Below are 16621 nucleotides of genomic sequence, written 5' to 3'. Positions count from 1 at the left end.
ACCCGGTATTGCGTTATCTCGGGGCGTATATCGAGCGGATTTAATGGACGCCGAAGCGCGGCGCGCAATAAAATTTTATTCCAAAGAAGCGCGCGTACCGAGGCGCTTATTATTTTTCGAAATTAACGCGGACGTAGTTACAAAGGAGAAAAGAAAAATAAAAAAAAAAAAAAGAGGAAAAAAAGAGGAGGAAGGAGGGAAAAATAACGTTTTCATTTAGGGACAGCGAGGCGAGATAAAATTAACGCGAACGGAGACGCGTAACTGGGGATGATCGCGGCCAGGAGCACCCTTTCGCGCGGAATTTCGCGAGAAATTTTGCGCCGGTACCGTACTAATATAATTACGATATTCAGCCGGCGCGAATATACCGAGGGATTAGCATGCCGTATCCTCGCGGAGTACCGCAACAGGAAGAACTCGCCCTAATTCGAGACTCGACTTCTCTCCTCTGTTTTCGCTTACCGACAAGCCTAGCAGAAATTCATGGTACACGAGACTTACCTAAGTCATCCCGCTAACGAGATCATTCCCGTTCGTTCGTCTCTTTCGGTCTCGCCACCTATCTCCCTCCCTCCGAGCGTCTCCTGTAATTAAGCCAACGTGGCTAAGGGGATCGTAACGTCTGAGGCTCGTGTCATCTCGGTAACGTGGCACGTCGACCGATGTCATGGAAAAGAAAAACGGTATCCGTCAAGATAAACAAGCGGTACGCGCGTAGTCACGCGTGTCGTCGCGCGATCGTCAAGTACGAAGTAACCCTATGGGTCGTGAAAGGTGGCAACCTTGGCACGAAAGAAACAACATCGGAAATTGTAACCCCTAACCCAGCAACCGATAGCCGTGAACTATTGGCCGCGCCACAAGCACCGCGAAAACGTTTCGCATTGTTCGATCGCGTGTAATATTTCCGTCATCGCCTTTTCCGTGAGTCGACTTCCGTCGATCGGGTCACACGGCAGGAAATAGCCGTCCGAATATTTCCCAGTGATTGTTCCTTATGTTAATCACCGACCAAGTGGAATTTTGCATAAAATAAATATCGGATAAGAAACGACATCCGACTAACGATTATGCACGAAACCAAAGAGATAAAGAAAACGAGAAAAACCGTGTTGCATCGGGAGATACGAGGTACGCGACGTTCGAACGACGTTCCCCGCGATTCGAATTAAAAATTTGTCACGACCACGACCACGACGACGATGACGACTAAACCGTGGATATGTTTTGTTAAACGTGGCACAAGTTCTCACAACGACGATCGTTTTTTCCGGCAAATACTTTTGCGCATAGTATCGAACGTGCGGCGGAACATCAACCGGCAATTATAGCGAAAAGTTATCTCGCCTTCTTCCGCGCTGGATATATTAATTCGACACACGGTTTCAAACTTAACCGCCAGTTCCTTTTCATTCTTCCTTCCACCCGGCGGTTTAATAAACCCAGTGACTTTCCTCCATGCAGCATTAACCCAGGACGTGACTGTCCGACCATTTGTTCCCGGTTTTCGTCCGTCTTTCTTCCCTATTCGGTCTGCGATTTGCTTCCTTCGTTCCGTGAAAGTTTTCTTTCTCGGGGAAATTCCAGTCCTTTGTTTCTGAACACGAATCGCGGCTCTTCGACTGCAAAACGTTCGGAGAAGACGAGAATCTTCCTTAATGCCTGCTTAAGATAGAAGGGCCGACGATTTCGTTCGAATTCCAGCCTCGGGATACTTTCACGACGAATCCCGTTTTCCGATTACTCGAACGTTCCAAGCTTCGCGATTCCAAGCGACGAATTTATCTCGCGACCGGCAATCACCGACGATAGAATCACGCCTACCTCGTATCGCATAGATACAAGATGGAGCAGAAAGTCGGGACAGCAGGCGCGAAGAAAGATACTTGGCGGAAAATGAGGAAAGTAAGGGAAGAAGTAGCACGGTAATACGACGGGGACTACGGAATGCCTTTCCATCCTTTCCCTTCTCTTCGCTTTCTTTTTTCTTCGTTTCGCCCTTTATTGAAACAGGATTCCGAAGCAGCGACTTCCTCCGTTAGTGGAACTTTTTCCCTCTTTGCGACACTTTGATATTGCATAACGCAATGTGCATAATAACGGCGTGATATTACAGGTAAAAACGATAGTATACACGACGTACAACGTGCATGTACAAGAGAGCATTCCGGAGAATGCAGTCGGTCGAACGATTAACGAGAACACACGAACAAGAGCTTGAACGATTACGTGACTGACACGGTGTCACGTGGTTATGCACCGAGAGATTATTAATTCTCACGCGCTTACTTACCGACTCACTGCTTCCGTTAATGCCGTTTCCAATGTTTTGCCTTGCATATCGCGGATCTTTAGCGGAGAATTAATTGAACGAGGCAACGATTAACGGGGACAATTACGATAAAGGATCCGTGTATCGTTCGCTGTATCGAGCCCGTGAAACGTCGACCGCCTTATTCCTGACGCTTACCGGAAGAACGCTTAAACGCTCGACGTGTAGTCGTCGTTGGTACAGTTTGTAGCGCGTCGTGATTTATCGCCGGGTCGATTTTATCGGTCGTAACAGGCAAAAGTTCGGTGACAGGTACTGCGACAGTTGGTATCCGCCCGTAGGGAATGCCAGTCGTCAGGGTTGCGAGAGAAAAGGAGGAGAAAAGTCGGTGGTTACGGGCTGAACCGTGTAATAAATAATAATAATTGCCGGTACGTGTTTGCACAATGCGGACGGCCGCTTAGGCTGCCACATCGACACAGAAGGATGGTTCCTGTTCGTAGAGAGCGTAGAGCGTACAGGGCCGTGACTACCGTGCGCCCCGCTACGACGACGACAACGACGACGACAACGACAACGGCAAGGACGATGGCAAGGACGACGCGACGCGTCGTTAAAAAAAGGAACCACGACTTTCTCTATGGGGAGATTAAAAGAGGCCGCGTTACACGTCGCTCTGCTTCGGATTCTACCGTTGGGATTAGAAACCTTTCGTAACCTGACGATCGTCTATATTTTGTCGCTTTCGAGCGATAAACAGGACGACCGGCGAGCGAAGCAAAGATATTACGTATCGAGCTATACGTATACAATTTTCTACGATATAAGATCGTGCCCCGTGCCTCGTAATATTTTATATCATCGGTCGAGTAAGAATTCATATGAGCGGCCCTATTGCGGTTAACGTTTCATTTTTCCTCGTGACCCCATGGTCCACGGACCATGGAAAATCTTCCGAGTATTCGACAGCGACGAAACGCTCGATTCTCTACTAGCGCGATTAGAGTTTTGCGCTGCGCGTCTTACGGAAACGATATATCGTCGGTCGTTGACCGCTGCTCGGCGATCTGCCCAGCGATTCGACGGATGTTTAGAAGATACGAGAGAAAGCGGACGATTGGCCGCAAAATATTTTGATCCCTTCGCTGGCCCCATAAAGGATGTATGAAAAAATATATGCGGTCTAAAATTCCCTTGTGAACGACGACCAAACGAGGGAATTAAGGATGTCGAAGGGTGTTCGCGACTTCCATTCTTCCTGATATCCTTTTTCCCTCTCATTTTGAGAATAGGGACGACCGGCCGTAAAGATAAAAATAGTTTACTGCGGGCATGCGGAGCGGCTAAAAATTCGAACCGGCTCGTAAAAATGTACCATAATTTATTTTCATATCGTGTATTGTTTTGCATGCTGTATCGTGGCACCCTGGTTGTTCCCTACGTGCGTATTCGCGTCCTCGTTTAGCTGTTGCGGCAACCTTTTTAATTTCGCTCGGATCGGGTCACGATGGAAGCAGAGGCCTGAAAATCGCTCGTCTCGCCGACACTCTCGCCAGCCTTCTCCCAGGTACTCCGTTTTAATGTTTTCCATTTATCATGTTGCGCTCGATTGTCTTCTCGATGACAAAGGATCGTTGCTCGCTCGGCAACCGCATTTTTCTCCGCCGTTGCTCTCCTCCGCTACCCGCCTTTCCTCTTCGGGGGCTCTTTTTATTTTGCGGAACCACGTGCGTGCCGGCGCATAACTTTCAGGTGTCGTGTGGGCTTTATCGCGCAGACACCTGTCCTACTTACGGCTCGTTATTATCGCGCCTCCTTATCTCGTGCTTCCGCGAAACCTTTACCAGATGAGACACCAAGTACATCGCGTCCCTCCAAGACGATAGACCGTGGTGGCATCGCTCTATTCGCCGGATGACGGACGAAAATATCGGAACGTCGTCGCCTCGTCGTTCGAAAGAGAAGCTCTCGCCTGTCCCGCGAAGCTTGGTCCGAGTTCAACGATCGTTCGTTTTCGCGCGAAAATCGCACGTCCCGGCGCAGAACGAATCTATCGCGTTTCGTAACGATATAATTGCAAAATTAGAAATCAGTTAGAGGGACGGAGGACGAGAGGCATCCGCGGATCTTCGTGCAGAGGGAAAAAGTAGGCTGGCTTTTGCGAATCGTTCGGAGGGCGCGTCGCGCGTACCAGCTATGAAATAGCATTTAGTTAGGCTCGGTTATGAGATTTCGGTAGATTAGGGGTTATTAGGTGTCGGTGTCCCTGTGTTTCCAGCACGGCCCATCGCACGATACTGTTTAACTTCGGTGTGTGCGCTGTTTTCGTTTCGACGTTTTTGGACCCCGCGGTCCCTGGCAGCCGTGTAACGTGTTATTACGTGTCTGGCGGTCGAGCAGCCGTAGAAAGAGAGAGGGGACAGAAAAAAAAAAAAAAAAATGGCGAGGACCCGGGAAGACGAAACGAGAAGGACGAAGAACTGGCCCCACCTTGACCACAGCAACCCCCGGAGCCAGCTAAAACCGGGGCCCGTCCTGGCCCGCGGCCACGCTGCCACCAGTGTCTCTCAATAAAAATTGCTCAAATTCCTGCGAGATTCTCCGAGATCTCCCTGCGATCGGACGAATTCTCTCGACAGGCCGATACGCGCCGATCACTGCCTTTCGATCTCGCAGCGTGCGCTTCGACCGTCTTAAGGGTAGGTTTCTTTAAGAATAACGTAGAGCAACGACAACTCGATACATCGATGTTTGTATATACGCGTATCGATGAACGACGATATCGATGCAAAATGATAATAAAACAGCAGGAGTAGATCGCTGGAGCAGGCGTGTTCGTCGTTTCGTGGCCGTAATGAACTTCGTCATCCGGCTGAAAACGAGTTAAAAGGCAGCGCGAGATGCTCCGGGCAAATCTTTATTATGCGAGGATGGGGTTGCAGGTCGTTATCTTATTCAATAGCTGGCCCCCGAAGAGGAACGCTGTTCCGAGAAGCCGATGTAGTTTCAGATAATGGACCGGCGAATTGGGATATAACGTGTCTTAAATTGTCTAATGAGTGACCGAAGGGTACCAAGGGCTCAAGGTCACTCTATTTTTTCACGGAAGGAATCATTATTCCGATAATGCGCGCAGAGGAATATTTCGCAACCGAAGCAACGGCAAGAAATTGGAAAGAGCGCGAGACACGAGCTGGAAGACGAAGCGGCGGACGGAGAAAAAAAGCGGACGGACGACAACTGGCTTGTGATCGTCGCTTCGAGATACATCGGTGGCGGTCGTCTCCTTTTCCACGAGTTTCCTTCTGCCGGTTTCTCGTCGCGCGGCATCTTCCGGCAGATTTTTCGGCAGAGGGTTGATAGGGAGCGTGTTTCGGCGGAAGGAAGATTGCCGGGCCAGGGGACGGGGTGACCGGGGGGGGGGTGGAACGATCGATTTTTAAAGCAACCGCAATATTTGACAGCTACAGCCCAGGGCTGTGGTTTTGGCGCCACCTGTTTCCCGACCCTTCGGCCTCCACCCACTCTTCCTCGCGCACTACCACGCAGCCATGCGTGCACACGCACACGCGCGAGCGCGAGCAAGAGGGAAACGAGATCTACTCGGGCGTCTGCGGTCCATGGGTAACTGCACCATGCCGGCAGACACGCCACCAATAAGTGAACATCGGTTGCGTTCAACACCCTCGCTTTGTTCCACCCTCGTCTCTCGTCCTCGTGAAACCTCCCGAAATCCATCGCTACACGCCGCGCGCCAACCGCCACGAATCCCTTCGGCTTTCTGCCCAGATTTTTCGTTTTATTCTCTCCCTTCTACCGTCTCATCCTATCCTATCCCATCCTATCCTATCCTATCCTATCCCATCCTATCCCATCCTATCCTATCTTATCCTATCCTATCCTATCCTATCCTATCCTATCCTATCCTATCCTATCGTATCGGCGAATCGTACGTCTAGCGAAATCGATGCGCAGCGTTTCTTCGCGTTGCTCGGGCGAGGCATTCGCGGCGCGTATCCGTCCGCAACGCGGTTAACCGATACGCTCTAATACCCTGAGAGCGGAGTAAGAAGTGGAAGGAACAAAAGCCACGAGGGTTAGGTGCCTCGCAGAAGGAGACTCGAGTTGACAGTGGCGTGATGTATGTCGGAATGACCTGCGAGTCCGTGGGCGCGCGCGACCCTCCAGCGAATATATCGAGGCCTTTGGACGACATTACGGTGCTATATGCGCGGTGCGCCGTGCAGAGACATTGATTTATACGAGGCAAGAGTGAAACGTGGCTCGCGGACCACCTCGTCCTCTTTCCAGCACCCTTCGCATCCGCTCGAAAATCATCTCTTTTAGCGAAATTATAGCTCGCAGAACCAAGGGAACATCGCTTACGATCCGCAACCTACCATCTTCCCATAGATTTCGTCACACGTCCCTATTTAAAAAGCGTTGGTTTCTAGACTGAAACGACGGTACGCACGAGCCCGCCGAAGATCTCGCTCGTTCGACGACCAATGGATCGCCAGGGTATCGGTCGGTTATCGTCGATGACAGGCTCGTCGAGAAAGTCTTTCGAACGTTTAGGACGATCGTCCGGCCTCTCGGAACGTAAGGTTAAACGAATTGAGCAATCTCGAGCGGAACGCTTCCGGGAACACGTGGAACGAAATAAACGTTGAATCAAATAACACGAAAGAAGGGTGGCTGATCTCGGAAGGAATTCGAGCAGCGAGTCGATTTTGACGGAGCGTGGACATTATTTATTTTAACCCGGAAAAAGGGGATGGGACTACGGTACATTCTTACGAGCAGTCACGTAGTTCGGAGGTAGCCGGAGGGTGTCGATGGAAGCCGATATATTGGCATACCTAGGGCAAAAAGAATTTCCAAGCCGTCCGTATTCTCCGGTTCCGCGGTCATCCCCCTTTCGTTCTTTGTCTCTTGCACGCACGCTCTCAGGTCCTTCCATTTGTTCGTCGGTCGGGCTACCACCGCCGGTGCAACGGTCAATTACGAGTGTCAAGGGTGTGATAGATGTCCTTCGGGCGTTCGAACGTGACACGCTGTCGAAAGAATGGCAAATGACAGTCGAGCGTCCGTCGTTCGCACCTCTTTACATCCAAAATCGTTGATTCAAGAAATTCGTTCGTATCGATCGAATCGCCTTTCTAATTCGCCGACGGATCGCCGATCGTGTTCGTAACGTAACGCTTTACTCTCGGCTTTACCGTCGTATCGGCGTGCCAGCGAATCGACGAGAATAAAAGTAAGCGAGTCGTAGCTCGGCTCGCGAACCAACGACCGGCAGAGAAGCGTAGATCGCGAGGCACGTAGGGCGGCACATAAAGTGGCGTTCATCACACACAATAGACAGTCGTGAAGCAGAATGCCCAGCCGCAGCCGTAAACTGGAAATATGTCAAAGATAATAAAACAATTAGCCATAAAACATAACGACCCCCGTGTGTGCCGTATATCCGAAGCGGAGTCGTGGTCAACGAACGGCAACGGGTAAGAGGAGAAAAGGGGAAGAGGTCAGTCTGCAACGACGGCCAAGCGGAAAAAAGTTGTGGAAAACAATGGGACGAACAGGGATTCGACATCCAGCTCACGCGGTAACTGCCGCCCGCGCCGCCAACGAACTTGCGATCGTTTCTCTTCGCAACTTTTTTAACGTCTTTCTCTTATTTCGTAGCCCGTACACGGTTTCGATGGGAACCAAGTTGCCGATTATCGTATCCGCGTCTTCGCCGCGCGAATATCTCCTCTCCACGCTTTGTTTACGTATTTTTCGCTTGTCCGATCGCGTGTCACGCGGTTCGTTCGTTTAAATTCCGACTTTCCGGAAACGACCGATACGATTTCGCAACGTTCACGCGTCACATGGCTGCCCGTTTAGAATCGATACGTTGCACCACGTACGCGTTTCGTGGATCGTCCGCGCGACACGCAGCGTGCTGCTAACGATTCCACCCTCCGGCTCCTGCCACCCCCCGCCCCCGGAAGCTGCAAAAACTCGTGAACAGAGTTCAAGGTCAGGGCAATTTCAACTCGAGCCAAAAGAAACGTTCTCCCGAGAGGCAAAAAGGAAGGGGCCGAGGGTAACGAAAGAACGCGCGAAAGGCAGGAAAAGGGAGCGCGTAGGGGGACTTGGCCGTAGCGCGAACTAGCACGACCGCGATGATAAATCACCGACGACGTGCGAGCATTTAAACGAAACGTCCGTCCGTCTTTCTTCGAGCTATCGAGCAAAGCGAAATCGTCTCTAGCCAAGTATCTCGAACGCGCGCGTTAACGGTACGCGACGATCGCTAACGCGCCACTTCGCTAAATCATCCATCGAAATATTTCCTGCTCGTTGGCTCGTTGTCTGGTTGTGGAGCGCGGCGAGTTACAAAACGGGAATTAAGGAGCTGGAAATAGAACGGCCGAGCAGGAATTGTTCGCGTCGGTTAATTTTCCGGCCGATTCCCCGAAGAAAAGAAACGAGTTCAGAAGACATTTGTCTCGACCGACTGTCAGACCGAGCGCTCAAAGTGAATTCCTGGAGAAAAGAAAGCGCGGTTCAGGGAACGGGGGAATGAAGATCGAACGAAGCAAGGGATTCGTTTCGAGCGTCTCTCCTTTTCCGCTGGGGTATATGCGTGAAAGGTGCAGGGAGCCCCGCTGCATCAGCTAGGCTGTAATGAATTCGGAGATAAATGGCCGGAGATACCAGCCAATATGTAGAACTGTCGTTCCTTCGTTCCGTCGCTCTGACGCTTTATCGTCGAAGCGGGAGAAAAGAAAGACGGAAAGGGGCCGGTAAAGATCTAGGAAGCGGTCCCGGTGCCGCGTTACGACCGACATCCGCGTCTTGTTTCGTGCGGATCGATGGAAACTGAGAACCGAGGACCACGACGGAACTCGAGTCGGCTACGGGACGAGCAAAGTCGAACAAACCGGAGAAGTTGGCTCGTTGATGGTCACGAGCGAGCGAAACGTCGAGCCCCGACGAACGGAAAGTCGGTTAGCGGCGACCGCGCGATCGTTCAGCCGTCGCGTACGTGATGCAAATGTTTTTTGTATGGTAGAGCGCATCGGTGTCGGTGCATTAACGCCGCGAAGCGCACAATGCACGGCGCGTAATAACGGTGGAAAGAAAGAGAGAGGAAGTTGGGGGGGGGGCAGGGGCGAGGGGAAGCGAAACGTCGGGTTTCGCAACTCGATTCGTTTCCGGGGTCGCGCCTCGAAATAGAAGTTGCAAGCCACGGCGCATCATTTCTCGTTTTAGCGCAGTTTTATGGCCTGCCTACGAGCTATCGCATCGGTTCGTTTGACGGCTATGAATCTCCGTGTCGCCGTCAATGTGGCTTTTTGACCACGAGCTGTCAAGAACGCGCGCATCGCGGCCATTTGTCCGCATCGACGGGACGCGCGAAAATCGGAAAACGAATCTCGAGTTTCGCGGTGTCGAAATCTACGCGAGGTATCGAGACACGAGAATAAAAGGCGCTGAAAAGTTTGCAGGTCGTTGGTGGAACGTGGCCGATACGTACCTGGATTGACACGCTTGACAAACGTCTAGCGAGCTTCGCGGACCGTACAGTCGAATCGTCGCGCAACGTTCGATCGTGTTCGATCGTTCGTCCGAATAGTCCGTGACGGTGGAGAATCGATCGCAGCGAGCGAATTTTCGTTGGAAAATTACCTGCCGTTGGAGTTGGTCGGAGGCGACACGGAACAAAGTAACGAGCTCCGGAAGTTACGGCAACGACGTCGTTGGCTTCGACTCGGCGTCGCGCTTATTCTTATCAGAACTCGGAGAAAGACACGGAGCGATGGCACGGTCGGGTCGGATAGACCAGCTTGTGACAAATTTTAGCCGGACTGCTTAAGCGCATAAAACTCTGTCTTATCCCGAAAGGCAGTGGTAGTTGTTCTTCGAGGATAAGAGGTTAGGGAGCTATATTTTCCATTTCGTTCCAGCGACCCTGCCCCTTTCGCCCTCGCGATTTTCCTCGTGACCCCGACTTTAGAGTCATAATGCCGTGGCAGCGGGGTCCCCGAGAAGAGAAAAAAATAAGGGAGGCAGGGAGGGAGAGAGAGAGAGAGGCGGAAGGAACGAACGAGCAGTTTGGTAAAATGATTCTATTAATTTTTCCATCGGGAACGGCACTCGTGCATGCCGCCCTACTTTCGTAGGCGTCGTCTCCTAACCTTCTCTCTCCGTGTCCTCCTTCCGTATCCGGCATCATCCTGCCGCTTCCACGTTGAAACGTCGCTATGGGGAATTATAAAGACGTTGCGGAATTTCGGCGAGGAGTACAGCCTCCTCGGTCGTTGGTGTTCCTCGATCGTTCCAAGGGCTCGATTCTCCGACGACGAATTAGTCGATTAAGTTTAACGGGCGGAAACGCCCGACGAACGTAAACGATGCCCCGGCTCGATCTCGATCCGGCCAGTTCCGACGATTAAAATAATAACGAGCAGGCAGACTCGACCGATCGTTTACACCGTATTACGAGCGACGGTTACTAGGATAGCACTCGAGACCGAAGGCGAGAGCAAGTCAGAGCCTCGAGATTATTTGCGTTTCCCTTCGAAACGCAGCGCAAAGCAAAGACTGGCCTCCGCTCGACTCGACTCGACTCGAACGAAGAAGCAAAGTATACGAGACGGGACGAACGTAAACTAAACAGCCAGAGCCACGGGGGGAAGCGCGAGGCGCCACTTCGACCTCCTCCGACCCCGAACCATCCGTCACTCTACCGGAATCAATGTGCCAAGGAAGGAAAAGGGCCGGGTCACGAGTCCGATCTTGACTCCAGCGAACAACGAATCGTCCCTTCTTCTTCGTTTCCCCGTGGCTCTTTTGTTCGAACAACGACTCGATTGTCGCTCGTCCTCCCGACACCGTTACCCTCGCTTCATTCTCGCCTACGATTACCACGCGCGTTTTCGTTCCAGTCGCTCGGCTACCGCCTCTTTGCCTTCGATAATGGCAACGCATCCGTACGTGTCTAGCATCGTTCGATACAGCGGATTTTTCCGCTCGTTCTTACGCCAGCTAAGAACTCGTTGGCGATTCCTCCGTTAGCGTGTTCGATCGCGCCGGATCATACGGTTCTCGGTTGGTAACGCGTGGCAATCTGTCGGCCGATTTTCTGCAACGGGTATTCGCTCTACCTGCTTGTATCGATGCGCGTCGACGTTATTAGAGTTCCTCCCTGGCCCCTTTCCCTGCTCGTTTCATTGTTTAACGACAAAGCCAGGGGAGGCGCGGGGGGAGGAACAAAGAGGGCCTCGCAGCTTTTTCTGCGCGTGGGCGCGCGAAGAGTCGACGCGTCCACGCGAGGTTAGGCAAGCCCAAAGTCATCGCCCTGCGAGTTCTCTCGTCTCGTCCTTCGAGCGTATCGAGGTCGACGTCGGTTTTCTAACGACTTTGGCTTTTTTTTCACATCAACTTCGTACGCCGTAATTTCAAGGATCGTCGTTTGCTAACGATGCTACCTACGCTTCTCCATCGATCGTTCGTTCGTTCTGCCTTCGATCTGCTACGAAACGGAGCTGAAACACGCGCGGCAACGATCGTCGTGGTCGTTCTCCTTTTTCCGCAGCCATCTTCTTCGCCAGCAATCGCAATCTCGATCGTACGGTGTCATCGTGTCGAGACCGATGCGTACGAGGGAAAGGCCAACATGAATGGAAAGAGTGAATGGACGTGTTCTCGGGGTGAACGTATTCGAATTACGAGGCGGCGAGTTCCTCCGTTGCCCGTGCCGTACTTCCGCGGGGCAGGGAGAGACGAGGCCACGGAGTTCAGAGTCGGGTCAACGATGGTATTGTACCGGTACACCCACGATTGCATGTTTACAAATTGTCTAATCTCGTCGACGAATCGGTACCGGGCCCACTTTTCATGCCCTCGAGTTGCCTCGTGCCGCCGCCTCTCCGCTACGTGTCGGCAGAGTCGAAACATCGACACCCACTTTCGACGAGCCGAATCACGCTGGCAACGTCGACACGGACGACTTGGAAAAGCTTCGTACGCGTCGGTCGCGCCGCAACACGAGGCGCAGCATCGGCAGCGACCGAGGGGCACGGCGTAACAGAGACGATAATCTCTGCTTGGGGTTTGCAGGTAGGAACGGACGAACGCGACGAAACCGCAAATTAAATTAGCGAGTCACCGAACGACTCGAGGCGAGCAAGAAAGCGTTGGCTGGCCGCTGTTTAACCCGGCTTAATTACCAATTAGCCAATAAAAAGCCACTGTACCCGGTTACGCATTATGGCCGCCCTTAAGAACCCGCGGCGCGCATCGTACGCAGAGTACCCACACGATCGTCCTACGAAAAACCAGCTTGTATAATTATAACTGGCAAAACAGCAGACACGCTGTTAAGAGAGCCTTTCCTAACCGGCAGAGAAGCCTTCTTACTTAGACACCGATACCACAAGCAGATCCAGACGAGTTCGCTCGACGTGCCAGTCGCAAAACCATCGACGAGTCGAGCGTCCCGGTCTCTGCCTCTTCGCGTCTATTTGAAAATAGGCAGGCCGAGTCGGTTCATCGTAGCCGCACACGGTAATCTCTCGTTTCGCTTCTCCTCTTCGCCGTTTGCCCAATGTCTCCGATCGAGCGTTTTATTAGCTGCGCGTCCATAAACCGAAACGCTCGTAAATCTAATAATTATTTTTTTCGGTGGCCCGTATATGGTGGCTAGCGTTTCCACCGTGCAATTATTGGCGATACTTTGCCATTACCTCGCGCTACGGATCAAACTTTCCAAGGAGTAGCGCGCAAGCTATCGATGCAACCGTGTCGACCCGGCCAACAAGCCGCGATTTTCGTTCACCGACACCGACGACGACGACGACGACGACGACGACGACGACGACAACTCGAAGCTAGAGACGTCGTCGGTAGACACCCACGTCGCGGTGATGGGCGCGCAGCATCCGGCGCGCGATATAAAAAAGAATTCCACGCGGAGGAGGAAGAGGTGGAGACAAAACGACATCGGCGACCGTCTTTTCGCTCCTCGGGGGTCCTGATAATTGCCGTGCTCTCCAACTGTTATTATTAAGCCGATATTTTACCGAGGGGACACACGTTCGCGCATATAATTTGCCAAAGCCTCTAATTATGGGTTAGTAGTAGTGGGTACACGCGGCCAGACGACCGAGGCAAGTTCGAGCAGGAAGAATGGCGTTAGACGAGACCGTGGAAAGGGCGAGGCTCCGCGGGCCCTCCACTCTCGATTCGCCTACGCGTCGCACCAGCCGAGACTTTCCTTTTGCGCCTTATTATTACCAGCGTCCCGCATCTTTCTCGGCCGTTGCGCGTCTCGTTTCGACGGCGCGTCCGTCCATCCATCGCTGGAAAACGTTGCAACGATAAGCGATAACCAGATCGAAGATCGACGTGGCCCCGTCCCCTGTCTGCCCGCTAGAGAACCGGATATCGAGATCGATATGAAAAAGAAGACGAGATAAATCCCGGACGGTGGATGCGACGGTGCCGATCGTCCCGCGCGATCCCAGAGCAAACGTCTACGTGGGTTATTGTGCGTTTGTACCTACGTCGCGGGACATCGAGAGCACGGCCACGCTTATCTGGCACTTTTATCGATCGCGGTTTTTGTTCAGAGACACGTTGCACGAATTATCGTGGTCGGTTATAAATGATTGTTCGAAGGAAGCCGGCTGGCGACGAGCCGGGCTCGCCGGGACGAGACAAGACGCGGAAAAAGAGTGGAAGAGGCGGTGGAGAGGACGTGGGAGAGGCAGGGGCGGATGCACGAGGTGGCGGTGGTGGCGGTTACCTTGCGGCTCGTGTTTCTCATAACTTCGGACCACGGCAGGGCAGAAGAGGAGGGGAGGCTTTTGAGTGACGTGAGTATAATGACGCGCCTCTGCACCGTGGTATATACAGGACGGCAGGACTCGCAGGGCGCGAGGGCAGGCTGGGCGTCTTGGTGTTAGCCTCGGGGCCCTTCCCGCCCAGGGAGCGAGGTAGAAACCGTAAGGCGAGATAAGAAATCTGCGATTTAATCGCTCCTTACCGATCCCACCATTAGGCATCGAGCGAGGCCTAAGCGTCGCCGATCGAGCCACGGTGGATCGACGCGGTCAACCGGCGGACGAGAGAACGTCCGAGGTTCTCGTCCCGCGATAGGTTTCTCGCGAGTCGTTTCGCAGACTTTATCGGGCCGCGTTGTTGATTCGCTCCGCGAGAGACTTCTGCGATGCGAGAATCGCGATACCCGGCCACCACCGCTGCCGCCACCGCGATCAACGTCATCGCCGAGAGGTGGTTGCCGATGCTCGGCTGTTTATTTTGTTGTGGGCGGGTCGAGGACTCGAGCGGGGTGGCTCGTGGGCAACAAGAACCGAGTTGCAAGTCACGAGTCAACAATAGTACAAATAATAACAAGCCCGTGCGGAGGTCTTCTCCGGAGAAGTATTTTCGAGCATCTAGCGGCTACCGCTCTACCGCGTAAAGCTTCGTTCACAGCAGGTTTCGAGCTGGTGCGATCGATCGTCGACCACTTTTTCTTCGCACCGAAAGATTTCGTCCGCTGTTTCGACGATCGACGCGTACTCGCGTGCACGGTCTCGAAAGAGAAAATTGCTCGGAGCTCGGCGACCGATCGAAATAACACGCGGCCGGTTGCGGTGTGCGCGTGTCTTTATTCGCCGTATTGCATTCCCATAAAGTCGAACGGAGCCGGCAGCCATAGGACCGTGAAAGCAACCGATGCTGCTCCTGCTACTTTTGCTGCCGTTGCCGCGGCTATCGTTCTTCTCTCCGTTGAGAGGTGCCCACCCACAACGCACGATCTCGGTCCGGTCTCGCTACCGGTATTGAATCCGGCGCATTGTTTTTCTCCGGTCATGAGAGCAAGAGGATTATTTGCATCGGACTCGAAGCCACCGGGTTGAAGGCAGCTCCGGCCCCGTTCATATTCACCGATGTTCGCGTGTTGGAGGGGCTACTACCTCGAGCACGCTTCGCTTCGCGTTTCTCGAGAGACACGGTATACCCCGTACGGCGAAACGGATCGTCCAGCGGCGCGAATTAAAAGAAGCATCGGTTTTCCACCGTCGTGAATCGGACACGACTTCGCCACGATACCGAGTATCGAGATTCGCGATTACGTATACAGGCGAACGGAGCTCGAGGCACGGGCGAACGACCACACATCCCTGTGGCGAAGCCGGATTCGGAATCGTCGGCTAAAGATTTCGAAACAGGAAGAGGAAAGCATCGACGCGTAATGGCAGCTAATACGGGCACGTAGGTAGCTGGAGGTACAGGTAGAGAGAAAGAGAGAGAGACAGAGAGAGAGAGAGAGAGAGTGAGAGAGTCGCGCAAGAAGAAAGTATAGTTTATAGTGATTACATGGGGTCAGGTCCTGGCAATAAACCATCCGATGGTGGCCATAGCTATAAGTCCGGGGCTACGGTTGTGACCGTTCTCTCTCTTTGTCTCTCGGGCTCACGGTTTCTCTTGCCTACGGAGCGGTGGGACGCCGAGAGTCGCGCCTACGCGCGGGCGGAGCAAGAGCAAAGCGAGTTCAAAAAGCAAAAGGATCGGGACGCAGGAGCGACCGGTATCTATACGAGAGCAAAAAGCGCGTGGCTGTGCGGCCATACGAGCAGGATGAATCGAGAGCGAGAGTGAAAAGGAGTCGGTGGCGGTGGCGGTGACGATGGTGGCGGACAGTGGCAGTGGCAGCGGCGGCGGTGGTGGCGGTGGCGGTGGCGGTGGCGGTGGCTGCGGTGATCGCAGGAATGGCAACGGTAGAAGAGGGAAGAGAATAATAAGGAAAGGAGAAACGAGAGACGAAGAAAGAGAAAGAGACGCAGCAGCGAAGGTGAAGAGGAGAGCCGCAACACCGGGAGCTATCCTACTGGAATTTAAATAATAATTATAGTGTTTAATATCATACGCACGAGGCTCAGCCTCGAGTAGACTCGTTGCTTTCTCTCTCGGTCCAACGGGATCTTCGCTCGTCCGATCTCCTCCGATCTCGTCTGGTTTCGTCTCGTCTCGTCTCGTCTCGTCTCGTCTCGTATCATCCTGTCTCTTCTTCTTCTTGCAACTCGACCACCGGATACTCACCGGCTGCCGTTGCTCGGTGGAGATGTACCCGGTATGGTTCTTCGCTTCGTTCGCGTAGACACGTGCATCCGAACGTCGTACAAACTCGCCAGCCCAGCCTGTAATAAGGTGTCCGCCAGATTGGAAACCGATCACGGTTGGCTCTCGAGATCGTCGGCTACGCGGCTAGCCGAACGTCGCACCGAATTTGATATTTAAACGGTACCTCGTTGGATCGAGATTAGCGAGATTCCTCCTCGT

General features: G+C 53.0%; 1 protein-coding gene across 1 annotated transcript in view; it reads left to right on the top strand.

Annotated features, from left to right (window-relative positions):
• Positions 1-9998: 9998 nt before the first annotated feature.
• The window catches only part of LOC139986076 (uncharacterized), a 132300-nt gene continuing 125677 nt past the window's right edge, over positions 9999-16621 (top strand). Inside the window, exon 1 of the transcript XR_011799563.1 lies at positions 9999-10204. The gene's annotated coding sequence lies outside the window, so the exon portion shown is untranslated. The remainder of the gene's footprint in view (positions 10205-16621) is intronic.

Source organism: Bombus fervidus, chromosome 4, assembly GCF_041682495.2.
Source record: "Bombus fervidus isolate BK054 chromosome 4, iyBomFerv1, whole genome shotgun sequence".
Lineage (NCBI taxonomy): Eukaryota > Metazoa > Arthropoda > Insecta > Hymenoptera > Apidae > Bombus > Bombus fervidus.
The sequence above is the reverse complement of the archived record's forward strand: the minus strand, read 5'-3'. Positions and strand labels throughout refer to the sequence as shown.